This window comes from Oreochromis niloticus, linkage group LG3 (assembly GCF_001858045.2).
Source record: "Oreochromis niloticus isolate F11D_XX linkage group LG3, O_niloticus_UMD_NMBU, whole genome shotgun sequence".
Taxonomy (NCBI): Eukaryota; Metazoa; Chordata; class Actinopteri; order Cichliformes; family Cichlidae; genus Oreochromis; species Oreochromis niloticus.
Genome location: NC_031967.2, coordinates 59,162,895 through 59,181,306, shown reverse-complemented (window position 1 = coordinate 59,181,306; position 18,412 = coordinate 59,162,895). Strand labels below are relative to the sequence as shown.

General features: G+C 41.4%; 1 protein-coding gene and 1 long non-coding RNA gene across 2 annotated transcripts in view; both read left to right on the top strand.

Moving 5' to 3' along the window:
* The window catches only part of LOC109201317 (low affinity immunoglobulin gamma Fc region receptor II), an 88,573-nt gene that overhangs the window by 64,382 nt on the left and 5,779 nt on the right, over positions 1-18,412 (top strand). The gene's annotated exons all lie outside the window — the stretch shown is intronic.
* LOC112846290 (uncharacterized) lies at positions 5,160-16,796 on the top strand. Its single transcript, XR_003219194.1, has 3 exons — positions 5,160-5,403; positions 8,389-8,527; positions 16,555-16,796. It is a non-coding gene; the product is annotated as an uncharacterized LOC112846290 (long non-coding RNA).

The window sequence follows — 18,412 nt, the reverse complement described above, 5'->3', positions numbered from 1 at the left end:
CTGGTGCACAACTACATTTTTTTAGCTTCATCGTTATGTTCAAAAGTTGGTGACATCATTTTGGCTGATGATGGTCTTTAATGTTTGTGAGAACATTAAAGATCAGAGACACGTGGAGCACGAAAACTAGAATAAACAACTCCCACTCCTGCAATTACATCAATCAAATAACTCTAAGTTAATTTCACATATTCAGACTTTATGCGATTTAAAACAGCACACATCAACACCACATATGAGCGAGCAGAGTGAGGAATGAGGTTTTGACACACCAGCGTTCTCCATTCTGGGGCTGGAGGCTGGGAGAAGGACTCCAGCCGTCTGGTTGGGTTCACTCCTGGTGACTGCTTGGCTGCCCGGTGAGCACTTATTATTATTTATTATTTACTGTTATTTATGCATATGTTGGTAGTTGCTGTGGTTTGCCTACTGTGCTATTTTTTCTCTCTCCCTCTCCTTCTGTTAACTTTCTCCCTTATGTTACCTCCCGGCTCAAAAGCTGCAACATGAATAAGGAGACGAACACTAGAATTTCAGTGAAAAGAGGTTTTATCTTAAAATGCAACGCAAGTTGGCTAAAACAGCTGGTATCACCCAGGCAAGGACTAATGAGCCTCTCTGAAAGCCTGTCTCAGGTAAGCTTTTATCCACACCTGACTAGGTGTGGTCAATTAGCAACAGCTGAACACACTGAGGAGATTAGGGGCTGCAGAGGGGCGTAACACCTCCCTCAAAAGGTTCCTCTAGGAGCCGTAAATGAATTAAAAGCCCCTCTGAAGCCTATGCTGCGGCTTTTGAGCCGGGTCGTAACACTTCTCTTACTTTGTTTTTGTATCTCCTGGTCTTGTCTGTTGTGATTCAAGTGGAACGTTATACTGTAATGATCGACTTGGGAACCTAAATCTGTTTGGCATCTTTTGGCCTTCAGACAACAATTCAGATTTTTACACTGCTGAACAGGGAAAAATATGCAGATTTATGAAACGTGTCCATAAAAGGCTGAAAATGTGTTTCACACAGACCTCATAGTCATCTGTGAGCAAGTCTCAAAGTCTGTGAGTTTGTGGTTTGGAATCTGTTTATTGCTGCGCCACATTCACGGTCATATTGACTTTTCTGATAATAATCAGAGAGGAAGTGCTGAACTCCTCTGAGCTGTTACAGGAACAGATGTTGGCAGATGTGTCAGTGACAGAGTTACAGTTAGAGAGGTCAGTGAGCAGGATTTCTATCAGGATTCATGTCAGAGTTATTATAATGATGTCTGTTGGTTCACACTCACGGCTGCTTTGGACTGATTCCAGCTCAAAGAGCATCAACATGTTTTCATTTTTCCATCATGATGAGGAGCAGAAACTCTGAGGATTCTCCTGAACTCCTGACTACAGTAAGTCATCCCACAGCTTCTGCTTTATATTCTCCATATTATTCAGTAAATTATAGATTATTACTGATAATCAGACACTTCTGTAGTTCATCTGTAGTTAAGTAGAAGTACAGAAGTGAAGTCAAAGTGAAAAGGACTCTGAAAAGTAATCAGAGGTTAAAGTGAGTGTGACAGGTGGAGGAACCCTAAGACTGAGTGTAGAGGTGCAGCGTGGGAAAATGAATCACTTAGAAAAAAGTCACAACAATAATCAGATGAAGCGTCCACACAGAAAAATCCAGAAAACCACCGGATCAGTCTGTGTTCCTATTTCTGCACTTTTTGCTTCCATAAAAGTTGAATGCTGCCTCCTCTGTACTAAAATACTTATTTTGAGGTGGTTTGTCTGATTGTTAAGTTTGTATATTTTTGTTGTTCTGTGGAGATCTTTGAAGAATGAAGACATTTAATGATTTAATCCTACTTTGTATTTACATTCTCGTTACATCAGATTTATTTTTGATTATTAGTCCACCGTAGCAAAGGTCATGCTAACGTGAACACCGCGGTCAAGTGAGCCGTCATTTGTGAGCCTGTGGTCGCAAATTTTGAAGCCATCCTGATAACCTTTTCCCACCAACGATGTGGAGATCCAACCCTTTTAGATCCAATTAAAATCAAGACACTCAAAAAGATGCTCTGTAAAAGAGTAGAATTCTTGGAACAGAGTTTAATACACTGAATCATATGAACAGCAGGAAAAATACATACAGACATTTAGCAAGAGAATTACAAAGCAGAAAGCAAGCAAAGCAAAACCCCGGGGTGTACAGCCTTAAGCACAGACAGCAGAGCAACACAGAGACGGACAGAGAGTAACAGCAGAGGGGGAAAAGTGCTGGGGTGTCCTCTGGTCCCCTAATATACAGGGACCAGTATCCCCGCCCCTGCTGCTGGGTAACTTTCCCACACGCCCAAACACAACTGCAGGGGTCAGGTACAGGCCAGGGTACACGCAGGGCTCTGGCTGAGGGCCCAGCCCACAGCCACACCCTTAGGTTAACCCTTTGCTTTGCCTTCTGATAATAGGTCACAACATGGTCAAAGGTCACACATTAATCCTAATTATTAAATCTTCACAATATATAATCTTATAACTACATAGGTTCTTAAAACACTTCAGTGTAGTTCAAAGTGTGAGTGTGTGTGATTATATCGTATGATCTTTTATCGTGATGTGTGTATGTTACCCTTTTCCCTGGGGTGGAGACAAGCAGACCGCCCCTGGCTTTGCAGCAGCAGGGAGGACCCGCATCCCAGACCCCAACTACTCTGCTACAACACACGTAGTCTGACTCTTGTCTCATGATTTCATGTTTTGTGACTATTGAGTGAATTACTGAGATTGCTCTAATATAGCTTAGTACTTCATAGTTCAGCTCTTGTTCATAGTGTCCCACTAATGTTCTAGTATTGAATCTTGTTACTCTGAGTCTCTTGCTTGCCATAGTGTGGGTTAATTTTCAGTTTCTTAGTCCCCCTGAGTTTGTAGCATTGTGTGTTAGTGTATGGGTTTGAGCAATTCCAGAGGGTACATTCATTTGCCTCTCACCTTTAGTTCATATTTAGTGATTTTGCCAAAATAAAATCTTGTTGTACACTGTTCCTCCGAGCCTCTGTGTGGTGTCTGCATCTGAGTCCTCTTCCTTGTGTTGGCTGCCCGGTCGTGACAGAACCTGAAGTTGTCTGATGTTCATGCTGATGAATATGGCCACACCGACACATATTTCCTTTCAATTTGGTTTTCTACTTGTTTTCTATCTTTTTAGTTAATTAACTGATTATAATTCTCCAGTTTTGCCACCTATTTCATTATTTCCAAAGATATGCACGTACCACAGTAACAGTATCTTTAGTAGTAGCTCGGGACCTGATGATAAATGTGTAAATGTGTGTCTTTCTGAGATTTACTGGTAGAAACCTTTGTAGAGAGAACAACACAGTATGAACAGTCTTCTCACAGGTACTGATAAAGAAACAAATATAGAGTTTCTCTTTAATTCTGCTTCAGTTTGTTTTCTGTAATCTTGAACTTCACATGTTAAGTTTGCAGATGGTGAGCTTAAGTTGCCAGAATGTAATTTTCCTACAAAAATACAGGTTAAGTGTGTGCCTGTGTTAGTGTTTTAACTGAGGAAGCTCAACAAAGCCAGTCCTCCTTTGTATTAATTGACTTGACAAAACCAGCAAACCCAGGTGAGAGATAAAGGTTATCACAACATTGGTTATCTGTGTTCTCGTATTTTGTTCAAATACAGGAGACATTACAGTCACTTTAGCAAAATGTATTTTAATAGTTGAAGGTTATTACCTACAAATATGACTGATCGGTGTTCTAGTTTGAGCCCTGCTAGCTCAATCAACAAAATGCAGTGAATGAACAAAAGAGAACTCTAAATCAAATCAATACTTGGTGTGAACACACTTCAAAACAGCATCAAGTCTTCTAGGTGCACTTGCACACAGTTTTTGAAGGAACTCAGCTGGTAGGTTGTTCTAAACATTTTGGAGAACTAAGCACAGATCTTCTGTGGATGTAGTCTTCCTCACATCCTTCTCTCTCTTCATGTAATCCTGGACAAACTTGATGATGTGCTCTGTGGGGGCTGTACAATCACTTCCAATACTTCTTGTTCTTCTTTACACTGAAGATAGTTCTTAACAACTAATCTTACTTGCAGAAAAAAAAAGTTGGTGCCAGAAGAACAGAGAACAAAGTATGAGCTCAAGATTATATATATATTGACTAATCAAAGTGAGCTTAAGGTTCTGTATAATTAGTGTTTATTAGTGATGTCCTTTGGTGTATTGCAGCCCTTAGGATTAAGTTTTACTTCAGTGCAGTTCAGTGATGGATGGAGGGAATTTTATTGTAGTCACAGAGATCCTTAACAAGGAGGAGAAAAAGAGATACACTGGATCACAACAGTAAATTCTAAGAAAACAATATGTATTTAATTTTATCCAATCCGATCCAAACCTCCTTTATTCATAAAGCACTTTAAAATACCCAACACAGGACCAAAAGAATAAAACAAAATGGTAAAAAATAAATAAATAAAAATTTTAAAAGCCCTATATTTAAAACAAGATAAAATAGCATAGAATCAAATAATAATAAACAAACAAACAGGAGAGGCCTGTCTTATCTCTAAAGGCAGATTGTTCCACAGTTTTGGTGCTGCTACAGCACAAGCACAATCTGCTCTATGTTTATGCTCAGTTCTGATTACATTAAGGGACAATCATCAGCTGGCATCTAAATACACATTTAGGGCGACCAAAAACCATCACCTCAGTCTTTTTGTCATTGAACAGATTTATCCAGAGGAGAGATGCATCAGTACAAACGATTTCATCCTTTAAACCTGAACTCTGTGAACGGCTGACTGTTCCATGTGCTAAAGAATAGAAAACATTATTTCCCATCAGACCATGAGCAACATTCAGGCATCTAACACAGTAACACTTTTATTCTTTACATATTCAGCAGAGAGAGTTAGCTGTGTGCACTACTAAAAAAAGGCTGTTCTAATTCTCAGCACCGCTCCTCTCTTTCCCTGAGTCCTTAGCAATTCTCCTTTTCACGATGACGTTTTCCTCGAGGCCAAGGAAAGAGTTTAGGGAAAGGAGATAGGCGCTAATTTTGAAATAACAACCCACGTGGTTACGTTGTGCAGCTGAGTCAGGTGACCGCACAGCCACAAATCACAGCAGAGCTGGGAAAAGGGGGCGGAGCAAAGTGTGTGTGCAGGAGAGGAGTCGAGCAGAGAGAGCTGCTTTTTCATTAAACGGGAGTTAAGTAGTAAACTTACAGGAACATATACCACTACCGTCGATCTGCACATCCTTGTCTCCTGTATTGTAGCTGAGATCAGCGTGAACCACGTGGGTCTCTGCTCCCTGATCTGTTTTCTGTTTGGAAAGACTTCCAGCTTCATCACGGAGGTTCTCTCGGTTTGTGGGCTCATCTAAAGGTAAGCACCGAGCTAACTTTAATGTGGGTTCAGTTTATGTTGAGTTTATCTCTGTTGAGAATAATAGATTGCTTGGTATACAGTGGAGTTAGACAGACTGGCAAAATCAAAGCCTTTTTTCCCCCCCAAACACATATGCAGGTGGTTACATATGGTTAAAATGATTCAAATGCAGTAAGTATACACGTTTTTCATATAAATATAGTCTATAACTTAGTTATTGTCTGTAGCCCACATAATTACACACTTTAGTTACATAAAACATGTGAGTTTTGATATTATGTACTGTATAGCCTGTATAATAAATAAATATGTAGCCCAATAAGTATAAAATCCAGAAAGCTACACAACATGGGGCGGTTCATTTACAAACACAAGTCTAACTTAAGTTTCAAACTGTTTTTTGTTAGAAAACAATCACATTGTGTTGCGAAATCAGTTTTACCCCGGTGGGTTCAGTTTATGTTGAGTTTTTCTCTGGTGAGAATAATAGATTGCTTGGTATACAGTGGAGTTAGACAGACTGTAGAGTTCGTGATTGCTTGCAACATTATATTATGGCGGTTCCTAGGGGGTAAGAATACATACAGAAAACTAGTCTTTGAATATGAACAAAGGGTGCAGGGCAGGAGAACAACCAACCCCCAGGACAGGAAGCCACAGGTACAAGTCTGGGGGAGGGCAACCCCAGGGTGAATAATAGAGACAGAGAGTAGTGGAAGCCTACTGAGCAGGGGTGCCAAAGGGCTACCCCCGCCGCCCGTCCCCCTTACGTTATTAAGGTGTGTGTGAGGAATGCTCCTCAGATCAGCCTTTAGAATAGGACTTCATTGGATGATCTCCAGATGCGTCTGTATTTTATTTACTCCCAGCCAGGGGCAATTCTAGGATCAGACCATTAAAAAACACTCCCCAAAAAGAATAAATTATAACAAAATATGAATAAAAACTATTAAAAATGGAGGCAACTTTTCCTGTGGTAGAATGTATACAATGTATGAAGTGTCACATACATTGTCACATACATTTGTGACGCTATAAAGTGTCACAAAATCACACACTGCATGAAAACATCTTAAAATCTGAAGTTTTCGAGATGAGATGATGAGATAGCCTTTATTTGTCAGTTGCAGGTCTTTTGCCCACAACTGAGATGACAGACCTTGCCGACCGTACATACAATACACAAACATCACATTGGGGAGACAGGTCAGGCCAGGTAGCGAGGACAGCTAGTGTGGACATGGAATGTTTTCAGAAGAGAACGCCGTTTTCCAATCTATCCGGGCTGGACGCAGCCTCACTCTTCTCTCAACGGCTTCACAATAAACTGTGAACAGATACCGAGGAGAGCAGCAGAAGACCTCATCCAGGAGCTGTTGGAGTACGATTCTTTTTGATGGTAGCAATCAGGCGGAGACTTTTACTTCCAAAATCAGACGTCCTCATTTGCGCTGGAAACAGGGGCAATATTGGCGCATTTTTGGGGGTGCTTCAGCCAGAGCGATGATGGCTGAGACGCAGCGGAGCGGAGGTGTGAGTGTCTGGCTTAAAACAGGACATGTTAGCTGCATTTAACCTTCAGTTACTCTTTATATAGTTAGGTAGGACTCAGACCATGTTTCTTTTTAGCAGAAAAACATCACACCCACCCTGCTGGAGAGAGGAGCTATAAAGAGAAGCAGAGTTTATATTCTAAAAATGTTTTAAGCTTGTTTCAAAGATTCTGTACTGCAGCTTTAAATGTTTTCCAAAAGCACACATACACTTATCAGTGTTTCTCAAACTTTTTACAGTGTGTACCACCTGAGAAAAATGTCAAGCTCTCCTAAGTACCACTATGAAAGCATGAAACTCATAAATCTTACAACACAAAATTCTTATTAATAAATTAGTAAAATTAGTATCTGCAGTAAAGATTTTTTCATACATTGTCTACATTCTACCACAGGAAAAGTTAGTCCTAAAATCTTAAAATCTTTGACCTCTTTTATTTCTTCGTTCCTTCACTGGATTTTAAACTCATCATTTATCTGATCATCAGGAACAACCTAAGAATCTGTTAGTCTCACTCATTTAAACCCTCTGCTGCATTCTGTTCACCCCTGCTATCATTCAATCATCTTTCCTAATATAATATTAGTCCACTAGTTCATATATCGTTTCTCATCTTACTAAGTGAGCCGAACAAGATGATAAAATCAGAAACACAGGCTTAAAATACAATCTGGTATTCATGAGCTTCATTGCATGTGTGTGTATGTGTTAGTAGGATTAAAACATTCAGTGCTTATGTATGTCGTTTTAATTACATTACCCCTTTTTCTGAAACAAAACTCTGTTTACTACACCTTCTTGTTTCAGAAACATCTAAAGAAGAAAGTCTCTATTGTAGTCAGGCACAGCTAAATTCTGCTTGTGAGTTAACCTAGCTAACCACACTGTGTGTTGTTAACACCTTCAACATGTACCCCCTGGTGATGTGTGCCACTTCCTCTATGTCCTCTATTTGTACCACCATATGGAGAACCGCAATAGCCACACACATCGAAATACAGAATTCTTAGATGCTTAGATAACGAATTGTAGAATAAATTCTCCATTTGTAAAATAATTTTAGAATTCCACATTAACAAAGTGAGTTTCGAAATGTTTTTTAAAAACCTCATTACCATCCTAGGGGAGCTAAGATGGTAATGAGGTGCTTGAAATGTTGTAGGTGGCTGAGTTTATACTGCTACCATTGAAACTGATTGGGACTCCGTCTTTGTGGATCTATGGAAGTCCATATATACAGGGTGTAGCATCCCCTGGGTAAAGGCGGTGAAATGCAGGGGGGTCAGTGATTTTTCCCTTTCAAGTTCTTGTAGGCAACTGATGACTTTGTTTTTGTAGTTGCTTCTGTCGTTTCACCTTGAAGCTTCATAGGTATTGTTGTCACTGAGGAGTTTAGTCATGTTTATTTGATCTGCTTCTTTTTGTCAGGGATAAAATACACATGTATACTTTTTGTCTCCCAGCTGAGTAACAGGAGGAGAAGAGTGGTGGTGCAGCAGAGGAACAATTTCAGCCATTTGGACTCAGCTCAGCCACTACAGAGGAAACAATGACTTCAACACAAAAGGTGAGAAAAACATCACAGTTACACTGTTATTGAAACTGTGTGTACAGCTGGTTGGTTTTTTAAAAACCCATTAACAGCAGCTTTATCTTTTCTATCCTGGGCTCATCCATATATACAGAATCTACATTCACAACCAAAAACCACAGAAGTTGCAAGAAAATACAAAGATCATATTTTCTCTACACACATTGAAACAACAATATCATCAGTTGAATTCAAATTTTTTTCTGAAGTAAAAGAGTTTTTCTACTGAGATCAATATTTCTTCAATAATGTCATTATGTGTGCCTATGCCAAGAGGCACACATATTACTATTCATCGGATTTATTATTCTTCTTATTATTATTATTATCATCATTATTATTATTATTCAGTTTCCGCCTGAAATTTTGCAGCAAAACCTCATTTTGTGCGGCTGGATCTGGAATGGTGTGCTGTGACTTTTGGTGTTTATGACTATTATAGTTTTTTAAATATTAATATTTTAGTGAAAATTTTCCCGCGCTCCTCTGCTGAACAGTTTTGACAATAGGGTTACATATGTTAGATAATTTTGTGCGGCTGGAGCTGGACTAGTATGGTACGACTTTTGGTGTTTATGACTTTTATAGTTTTTGAAATATTTAGATTTTAGTGCAAATTTGGGCCAATTTCTAGGCTCCTGAGAAAGATTCTACTTTTGGCCCCATAGAAACAGACTTCATTTGTGGTGTGTTGGCTCTCTCTAGTGGTATACCCGGAGTAGTACAGCCAAAAAAGTTTATGCTTGGGCAGAAACTCCATATCCCACAATTCATAGCACGCCTCTGCAGAGTAAACAATGGCGGCCACCACTTCGTTTTATATGTCTTTTATTTGTGTTTCTAGGTCACAAAATACACTTTTAAGATATTTTCAGGCGAGAATGTAGGTGTGTAAACTTCAAATATCTGCTCGTTTTATGGAGACATCCCATATTAGCGACAATTCTCTTATGTGTTGCTTATAGCCGGCTAGCTAGCTAGCGCCGCTAGCCTCTGCCAGTGAAACAATGGCGGACACCACTTGCATTCTATAATGCTTTTTTTCCGTGTTTCTAGGTCACAAAATAAACTTTCAAGATATTTTCAGGCGAGAATGTAGGTGTGTAAACTTCAAATATCTGTTCGTTTTATTAGGACATCCCATATTAGCGACAATTCTCTTACGTGTTGCTGATAGCTTGCTAGCTAGCTAGCGCCGCTAGTGACCCTTCATGAAAAACCACCCAGGCTTGGCTGATAGTGAGGTGGCTAAAATTTGTTTCATCGCCCGATCGCTCGGCAAGGGTCTGTGTCTTAGCTGGACTTATTTTTCGTTTATATGGGCCGATGATGCTGGTCGATGTGGAAAAAATAACTGAGTTGTTTGGTGGTGGAGCTACAACAGAGGGCAGTTATCCACCGGTGTGTGACAGAAAGGACATGCCGCGAACGAGACATGCCGCGAACGAGACATACCGCCGATTGACCGGTGTTTGCTAACGCAGAGGTCAATCGTGGATCAGGGAAAGCGAAGGCAGGAGCGTCAGGTGAACTGAATTTCAGGTAAGAAGTTATGACCTGCACTCTATTTGGGTCAGATATAAACCGAGTTTAGGTGTAGTTTATTTTCGTTGTGCTGACTTTTTCAATCACTTACAATAACTCCTACTGCGTGCGACACGACAGAGTTTCTATACAGCTGTGTGCGTGCTAAGTTACCGATGTTGAACTTTATGACAGCCTCCCCTGTCATTCTCTCGCCTGTTGAAACTTCAGTCATGAAACTGATCAATGATCGGCTTTTCTCTCTTGTTTGTTTATCGCGCTAAACAACAGCAGCACGTTTAAGCTTGATCAGCTGTTGTTAGAATTCATTTGCTTTTAATTTCTAGTATCAGCTGATGTTTGCTGCAGCCACAGCTGTAAAAAGGCTGTTCCAAACCAGATATCCTTACTGAATCATCAGAGCTGAACTGGTGATGGAGAAACAGGTTTACTCTTAGGTGACATGAATGAGTTGAAGGGAAGTTATGAACTGTTTCTGAGAGACAAATATACACCAAGCTCCTTTTTTTGTGTAGCTGACAGCTGGTAACTGTGCAGGGGCGGATCTAGCAAAGCTTTTGCCAGGGGGCCAGGTAGGGCATTAACAGAGAAAGGTGGACACAAGGATATACTTTTCTTTCTTACTCTCATATAAAATATTTAGCTTTTATTAAATAGTTATCTGAATCTTACAAGCAAAGTTGGTATAATAATACACAAGATTGGCTGTAGACCATTGTTCATCATTCAGAACACTGTGTAAAAATAACAAAAAAAAAAAAGTGAATGCAAAAGTGCATAAATATTTATTTTACGTGTTTGATGTGTGTGGCGGGGTGTGGTCTGCAGTGCCGCTGCAGGGGAGGTGGACCCACCTGAGCGGCACCTGCAATCACGCCTCTCGGGCGTAGTCTGTGCTCTCTCGGCTGTTTTTTGGGTGTGTGTCGGGCTGTGAGTTGAAAAGCTACAGCCGGCTGTTTGGGTACACCAACCATGTGTGAAAAGTGGTCCATAACGTAATGCTTCAAAGCGTGTTCATGCAAACATTGTCGGATCTGCCGTGGTACAATGGGACTTCTGCTCATGAACCTGTGTGCACAGCGTCTGCAAATCGGCGCTGTACGAAGTAACTTCATCTTTACACAAAACTGTAAGCTGTCATCTGTGAAGCGTGAGCGGTGTTTGTTTTTACCATAGTTCATGGTGGAGAATGGGTGCTCTTCTGAGTTTTGCTCTCTGTAGCTGTATGAATGGCAAACTACACTGAATAGCAGCGGCATAGGCACACTTAAAATTTCTTCTGAAATTTTCGCTTTCTAGTTATGTGTGCCTATGCCAAGAGGCACACATATTACTATTCCTCGGATTTATTATTCTTATTATTATTATTATTATTATTCTCCATCTTCCGCCTAAATTTCGGCACGTATCACGCCCCGCAGTTTTGAGACAAGCTTCATATATGTTACCTCATTTTGTGCGGCCGGATCTGGAATGGTGTGCTATGACTTTTGGTCTTTATGAATTTTATAGTTTTTTAAATATTAATATTTTAGTGAAAATTTTCCCGCGCTCCTCTGCCAAACAGTTTTGACATTAGGATTACATATGTTAGATCATTTTGTGCGGCTGGAGCTGGACTATTATGTCGTGACTTTTGGTGTTTATGACTTTTATAGTTTTTTAAATATTAATATTTTAGTGCAAATTTAGGCCAATTCATCTTTTGGCGCCAAATAAACAGACTTCATTTGTGGTGTGTTGGCGCCATCTTTTGGTCCCATTGAAACAAATTTCAAACTTCATTTGTGGTGTGTTGGTTCTCTCTAGTGGTATGCCGGGAGTGGTACAGCCTGTCTACCCTTATTTGGATACCGTAATGATGACAATATCAATGGCGCGCACAGCCTCGCTGCTTTCAGGAACCATTGGAGGCTTTAAGGTTGCGCGAACCATTGAATAGTTACGGTAAACACAATGGCTTCTATGCTTGGTGGAAAACTCCATATCCCACAATTCATAGCACACCTCTGCCGAGTTAAACAATGGCGAGCACACCACTTCGTTTTATATGTCTTTTATTAGTGTTTCTAGGTCACAAAATAAACTTTTAAGATATTTTCAGGCGAGAATGTAGGTGTGTAAACTTCAAATATCTGCTTGTTTTATCAAGACATCCCATTATTAGCGACAATGCTCTGACGACCTCGGTCCTGCCTGACAGCTAGCCGGCTACCTAGCTAGCTGCCGCACTTGGCTGCAAATGGACAGCGAGGGGACTCTCTCTCTCCTTTCACCTCCCCGGTCTCTCGCAAATGCTCGCACAGAATCGGAGTTACAGCTGGATGTGGAAAAAATAACTGAGTTGTTTGGTGGTGCTATAATGCGGAGCTACAACAGTGGGCAGCTATCCACCGGTGTATGACAGAAAGGACATGCCGCGACCGCCGATCGACCGGTGTTTGCTAACGCGGAGGTCAATCGTGGATCAGGGAAAGCGAAGGCAGGAGCGTGAGGTGAACTGAATTTCAGGTAAGAAGTTATGACCTGCACTCTATTTGGGTCAGATATAAACCGAGTTTAGGTGTAGTTTATTTAGCAGCAGTTCTCTTATGTGTTGCTGATAGCCGGCTAGCTAGCTAGCTAGCGCCGCTAGCATAGTTAGCTAGCACCGCTAGCGACCCTTCGTGAAAAAGCACCCAGGCTTGGCTTATATTGAGGCGGGTGAAACTCGTGTCAGCACCCGGTCGCTCGCCGACAGTATGTGTTTTAGCTGGACTTATTTTTCGTTTATATGGACCGATGATTTATTTATTTATTCATTTTAGTAACGGTATAAACAGTGAAAGGTGGTGGATTGGCCAGATGTAAACTTCAAATATCTGCTCGTGTTACCAAGACATCCCATATTAGCTCTGATGTTTTCGGTGCCTGCAAAGAGCTAGACAGGTAGCTAGCTAACCCGAGCTGGCTGTCTTTTTGACTCAGGGTCATAGCTGGACTTATTTTTCGTTTTTATGAGCCGATGAGGGGTTTTTTTTAGTAACGGTACAAACAGTGAAAGGCGGTGGATTGTCCAGACGCTGGTCGATGTGGAAAAAATAACTGAATTGTTTGGTAGTCGCTGACGCGGAGCTACAACCGAGGGCAGCTATCCACCGGTGTGTGTCAGAAAGAACATGCGGGGAACGAGGCGGCGAGGTGACCGCCGATCGACCGGTGGTAGATCGTGGATCAGGGAAACCGAAGGCAGGAGAAGCAGGCGGCTGCCGGTCGGAGCGTGAGGTGAACTGAATTTCAGGTAAGAAGTTATGACCTGAACTCTATTTGGGTCAGATATAAACCGAGTTTAGGTGTAGTTTATTTTCGTTGTGCTGACTTTTTACAATCAGTTATAATAACTCGTACTGCGTGGTAGCTAGCACGATGGAGTTTCTATACAGCTGTGTGCGCGCTAAGTTACTGATGTTGAACTTTATGACAGCCTCCCCTGTCATTCTCTCGCCTGTTGAAACTTCAGTCATGAAACTGATCAATGATCGGCTTTTCTCTCTTGTTTGTTTATCGCGCTAAACAACAGCAGCACGTTTAAGCTTGATCAGCTGTTGTTAGAATTCATTTGATTTTAATTTCTAGTATCAGCTGATGTTTGCTGGAGCCACAGCTGTAGAAGCGGCTGGTCGAAACCAGGAGATGACCTTACTGAATCATCAGAGCTGAACTGGTGATGGAGAAACAGGTTTACCTTTTTTTTAGGTGACATGAATGAGTTGAAGGGAAGTTATGAACTGTTTCTGAGAGAAATAAACACCAAGCTCCTTTTTTTATTTAGCTGACAGCTGGTAACTGTGCAGGGGCGGATCTAGCAAAGCTTTTGCCAGGGGGGCCAGGTAGGGCATTAACAGAGAAAGGTGGACACAAAGATATACTTTTCTTTCTTACTCTCATACAGGGAGTGCAGAATTATTAGGCAAGTTGTATTTTTGAGGAATAATTTTATTATTGAACAACAACCATGTTCTCAATGAACCCAAAAAACACATTAATATCAAAGCTGAATGTTTTCGGAAGTAGTTTTTAGTTTGTGTTTAGTTTTAGCTATTTTAGGGGGATATCTGTGTGTGCAGGTGACTATTACTGTGCATAATTATTAGGCAACTTAACAAAAAACAAATATATACCCATTTCAATTATTTATTTTTACCAGTGAAACCAATATAACAGCTCCACATTCACAAATATACATTTCTGACATTCAAAAACAAAACAAAAACAAATCAGCCACCAATATAGCCACCTTTCTTTGCAAGGACACTCAAAAGCCTGCCATCCATGGATTCTGTCAGTGTTTTGATCTGTTCACCATCAACATTGCGTGCAGCAGCAACCACAGCCTCCCAGACACTGTTCAGAGAGGTGTACTGTTTTCCCTCCTTGTAAATCTCACATTTGATGATGGACCACAGGTTCTCAATGGGGTTCAGATCAGGTGAACAAGGAGGCCATGTCATTAGTTTTTCTTCTTTTATACCCTTTCTTGCCAGCCACGCTGTGGAGTACTTGGACGCGTGTGATGGAGCATTGTCCTGCATGAAAATCATGTTTTTCTTGAAGGATGCAGACTTCTTCCTGTACCACTGCTTGAAGAAGGTGTCTTCCAGAAACTGGCAGCAGGACTGGGAGTTGAGCTTGACTCCATCCTCAACCCGAAAAGGCCCCACAAGCTCATCTTTGATGATACCAGCCCAAACCAGTACTCCACCTCCACCTTGCTGGCGTCTGAGTGGGACTGGAGCTCTCTGCCCTTTACCAATCCAGCCACGGGCCCATCCATCTGGCCCATCAAGACTCACTCTCATTTCATCAGTCCATAAAACCTTAGAAAAATCAGTCTTGAGATATTTCTTGGCCCAGTCTTGACGTTTCAGCTTGTGTGTCTTGTTCAGTGGTGGTCGTCTTTCAGCCTTTCTTACCTTGGCCATGTCTCTGAGTATTGCACACCTTGTGCTTTTGGGCACTCCAGTGATGTTGCAGCTCTGAAATATGGCCAAACTGGTGGCAAGTGGCATCTTGGCAGCTGCACGCTTGACTTTTCTCAGTTCATGGGCAGTTATTTTGCGCCTTGGTTTTTCCACACGCTTCTTGCGACCCTGTTGACTATTTTGAATGAAACGCTTGATTGTTCGATGATCACGCTTCAGAAGCTTTGCAATTTTAAGACTGCTGCATCCCTCTGCAAGATAGCTCACTATTTTTGACTTTTCTGAGCCTGTCAAGTCCTTCTTTTGACCCATTTTGCCAAAGGAAAGGAAGTTGCCTAATAATTATGCACACCTGATATAGGGTGTTGATGTCATTAGACCACACCCCTTCTCATTACAGAGATGCACATCACCTAATATGCTTAATTGGTAGTAGGCTTTCGAGCCTATACAGCTTGGAGTAAGACAACATGCATGAAGAGGATGATGTGGACAAAATACTGATTTGCCTAATAATTCTGCACTCCCTGTAAACACCAAGCTCCTTTTTTTGTGTAGCTGACAGCTGGTAACTGTGCAGGGGCGGATCTAGCAAAGCTTTTGCCAGGGGGCCAGGTAGGGCATTAACAGAGAAAGGTGGACATAAAGATATACTTTTCTTTCTTACTCTCATATAAAATATTTAGCTTTTATTAAATGCTTATCCGAATCTTACAACCAAAGTTTGTATAATAATACACAAGGTTGGCTGTAGACCATTGTTCATCATTCAGAACACTGTGTAAAAATAACAAAAAACAAAAAGTGAATGCAAAAGTGCATATATATTTATTTTATGTGTTTGATGTGTGTGTCGGGGCGTGGTCTGCAGTGCCGCTGCAGGGGAGGTGGACCCACGGGTGTAAAGTCTGTGCTCTCTTGGCTGTTTTTTGGGTGTGTGTTGGGCTATGAGTTGAAAAGCTACAGCTGCCTGTCTGGGTACACCAACCATGTGTGAAAAGTGGTCCATAACATAATGCTTCAAAGCGTGTTCATGCAAACATTGTTGGGTCTGCCGTGGTACAATGGGACTTCTGCTCATGAACCTGTGTGCACAGCGTCTGCAAATCGGGGCTGTACAAAGTCACTTCATCTTTACCCAAAACTGTAAGCTGTCATCTGTGAGGCGCGAGCGGTGTTTGTTTTTATCATAATTCATGGTGGAGAATGGCTGCTCTGCTGAGTTTTGCTCTCTGTAGCTGTATGAATGGCAAACTACACTGATTACCAGCGGCATAGGCACACATAAAATTTCTTCTGAAATTTTCCCTTTCTAGTTTTCATTACAACTCTCATTGTAGCACATCATTGTAATGTGATACTATCACCAGAAGGTGGTGGTAACACACCTACAATGTGTTTTTGTTGACATGTTTGATTCCACTGATGGAGGGAGTTTCAGTTTGTTCCACGACTGCATTTCACTCACTGCCTCTGTTTGTATCTCTGTCACTGCAGGACCAACATGGAGCGAGAAGTCAGCGCTCTCAGGAGGCCGACAAACCTCACAGAAGAAAGAGAGAGAAAACATACAGCTGTGATGAGTGTGGGAAGGGTTTTACCTCAGCTCAAGGCCTAAAAACACACCAACTCATCCACAGTGGAGTTAAACCTTATAGCTGTGACTTGTGTGGAAAGTCTTTTACCCAGGCTCAAAACCTGAAAACACACCAACTCATCCACAGTGGAGTTAAACCTTATAGCTGTGACTTGTGTGGAAAGTCTTTTACTCTGGCTCAAAGCCTAAAAACACACCAACTCATCCACAGTGGAGTTAAACCTTACAGCTGTGACTTGTGTGGAAAGTCTTTTACCCAGGCTCAAAACCTGAAAACACACCAAGTCATCCACAGTGGAGTTAAAGCGTACAGTTGTGACTTGTGTGGAAACTCTTTTACTCTGGCTCAAAGCCTAAAAACACACCAACTCATCCACAGTGGAGTTAAACCTTATAGCTGTGACTTGTGTGGAAAGTCTTTTACCCAGGCTCAAAACCTGAAAACACACCAAGTCATCCACAGTGGAGTTAAAGCATACAGCTGTGACTTGTGTGGAAACTCTTTTAACCGGGCTGAAACCTTAAAAAGACACCAAGTCATCCACAGTGGAGTTAAAGCGTACAGTTGTGACTTGTGTGGAAAGTCTTTTACTCTGGCTCAAAGCCTGAAAACACACCAAGTCATCCACAGTGGATTTAAAGCTTACACCTGTGACCTGTGTGGAAAGTCTTTTACCCAGTCTCAAAGCCTGAAAAAACACCAAGTCATCCACAGTGGAGTTAAAGCATACAGTTGTGACTTGTGTGGAAAGTCTTTTACTCTGGCCCAAAGCCTAAAAACACACCAAGTCATCCACAGTGGAGTTAAAGCATACAGTTGTGACTTGTGTGGAAAGTCTTTTACTCTGGCTAAAAGCCTAAAAACACACCAAGTCATCCACAGTGGATTTAAAGCTTACACCTGTGACCTGTGTGGAAAGTCTTTTACCCAGGCTGGAGACTTCAAAAGACACCAAGTCATCCACAGTGGAGTTAAAGCATACAGTTGTGACTTGTGTGGAAAGTCTTTTACCCAGTCTCAAAGCCTGAAAAAACACCAAGTCATCCACAGTGGAGTTAAAGCATACAGTTGTGACTTGTGTGGAAAGTCTTTTACCCAGGCTTAAAGCCTAAAAACACACCAAGTCATCCACAGTGGAGTTAAACCTTACAGCTGTGACTTGTGTGGAAAGTCTTTTACCCAGGCTGGAAACTTAAAAACTCACCAACTCATCCACAGTGGATTTAAAGCGTACAGCTGTGAGTTGTGTGGAAAGTCTTTAACCCAGGCTGGAAGCTTAAAAACTCACCAACTCATCCACAGTGGAGTTAAAGCGTACAACTGTGGCCTGTGTGGAAAGTCTTTTCAATATCCACATCCCACATCAGCTGAAAAAACACCAACAGATCCACACCAGAAAGTAACTCTACAAGTGCAGTTACTGTGAGGATGTATTGATTTTTATCTTGTAATTTTAACCTGATTGTTTGGAACAAGTCTGATCAGTAAACTTATGGAGTTATACTGAATGAACTGTTTGGAAAAATGAAGAATCATTTTCTCTCAGTAAGCTGAGTGTTGTAATGTAAACAGACGTTGGCAGAGATGCTCTTTATTTCAGGCGACGTTCAGGTTAAAAACTTACACTGTCTTTGTTTAGAAGTGGAGCAAAGCACATGGATCCAGTTCTCAACCCTGTCGTCACTGTGGTGGTGGGAAAGTGTTTCTCTGTGACCTTTGTAGAAAACCTTCCAATCATCAACGGGACCTAAAGCCAC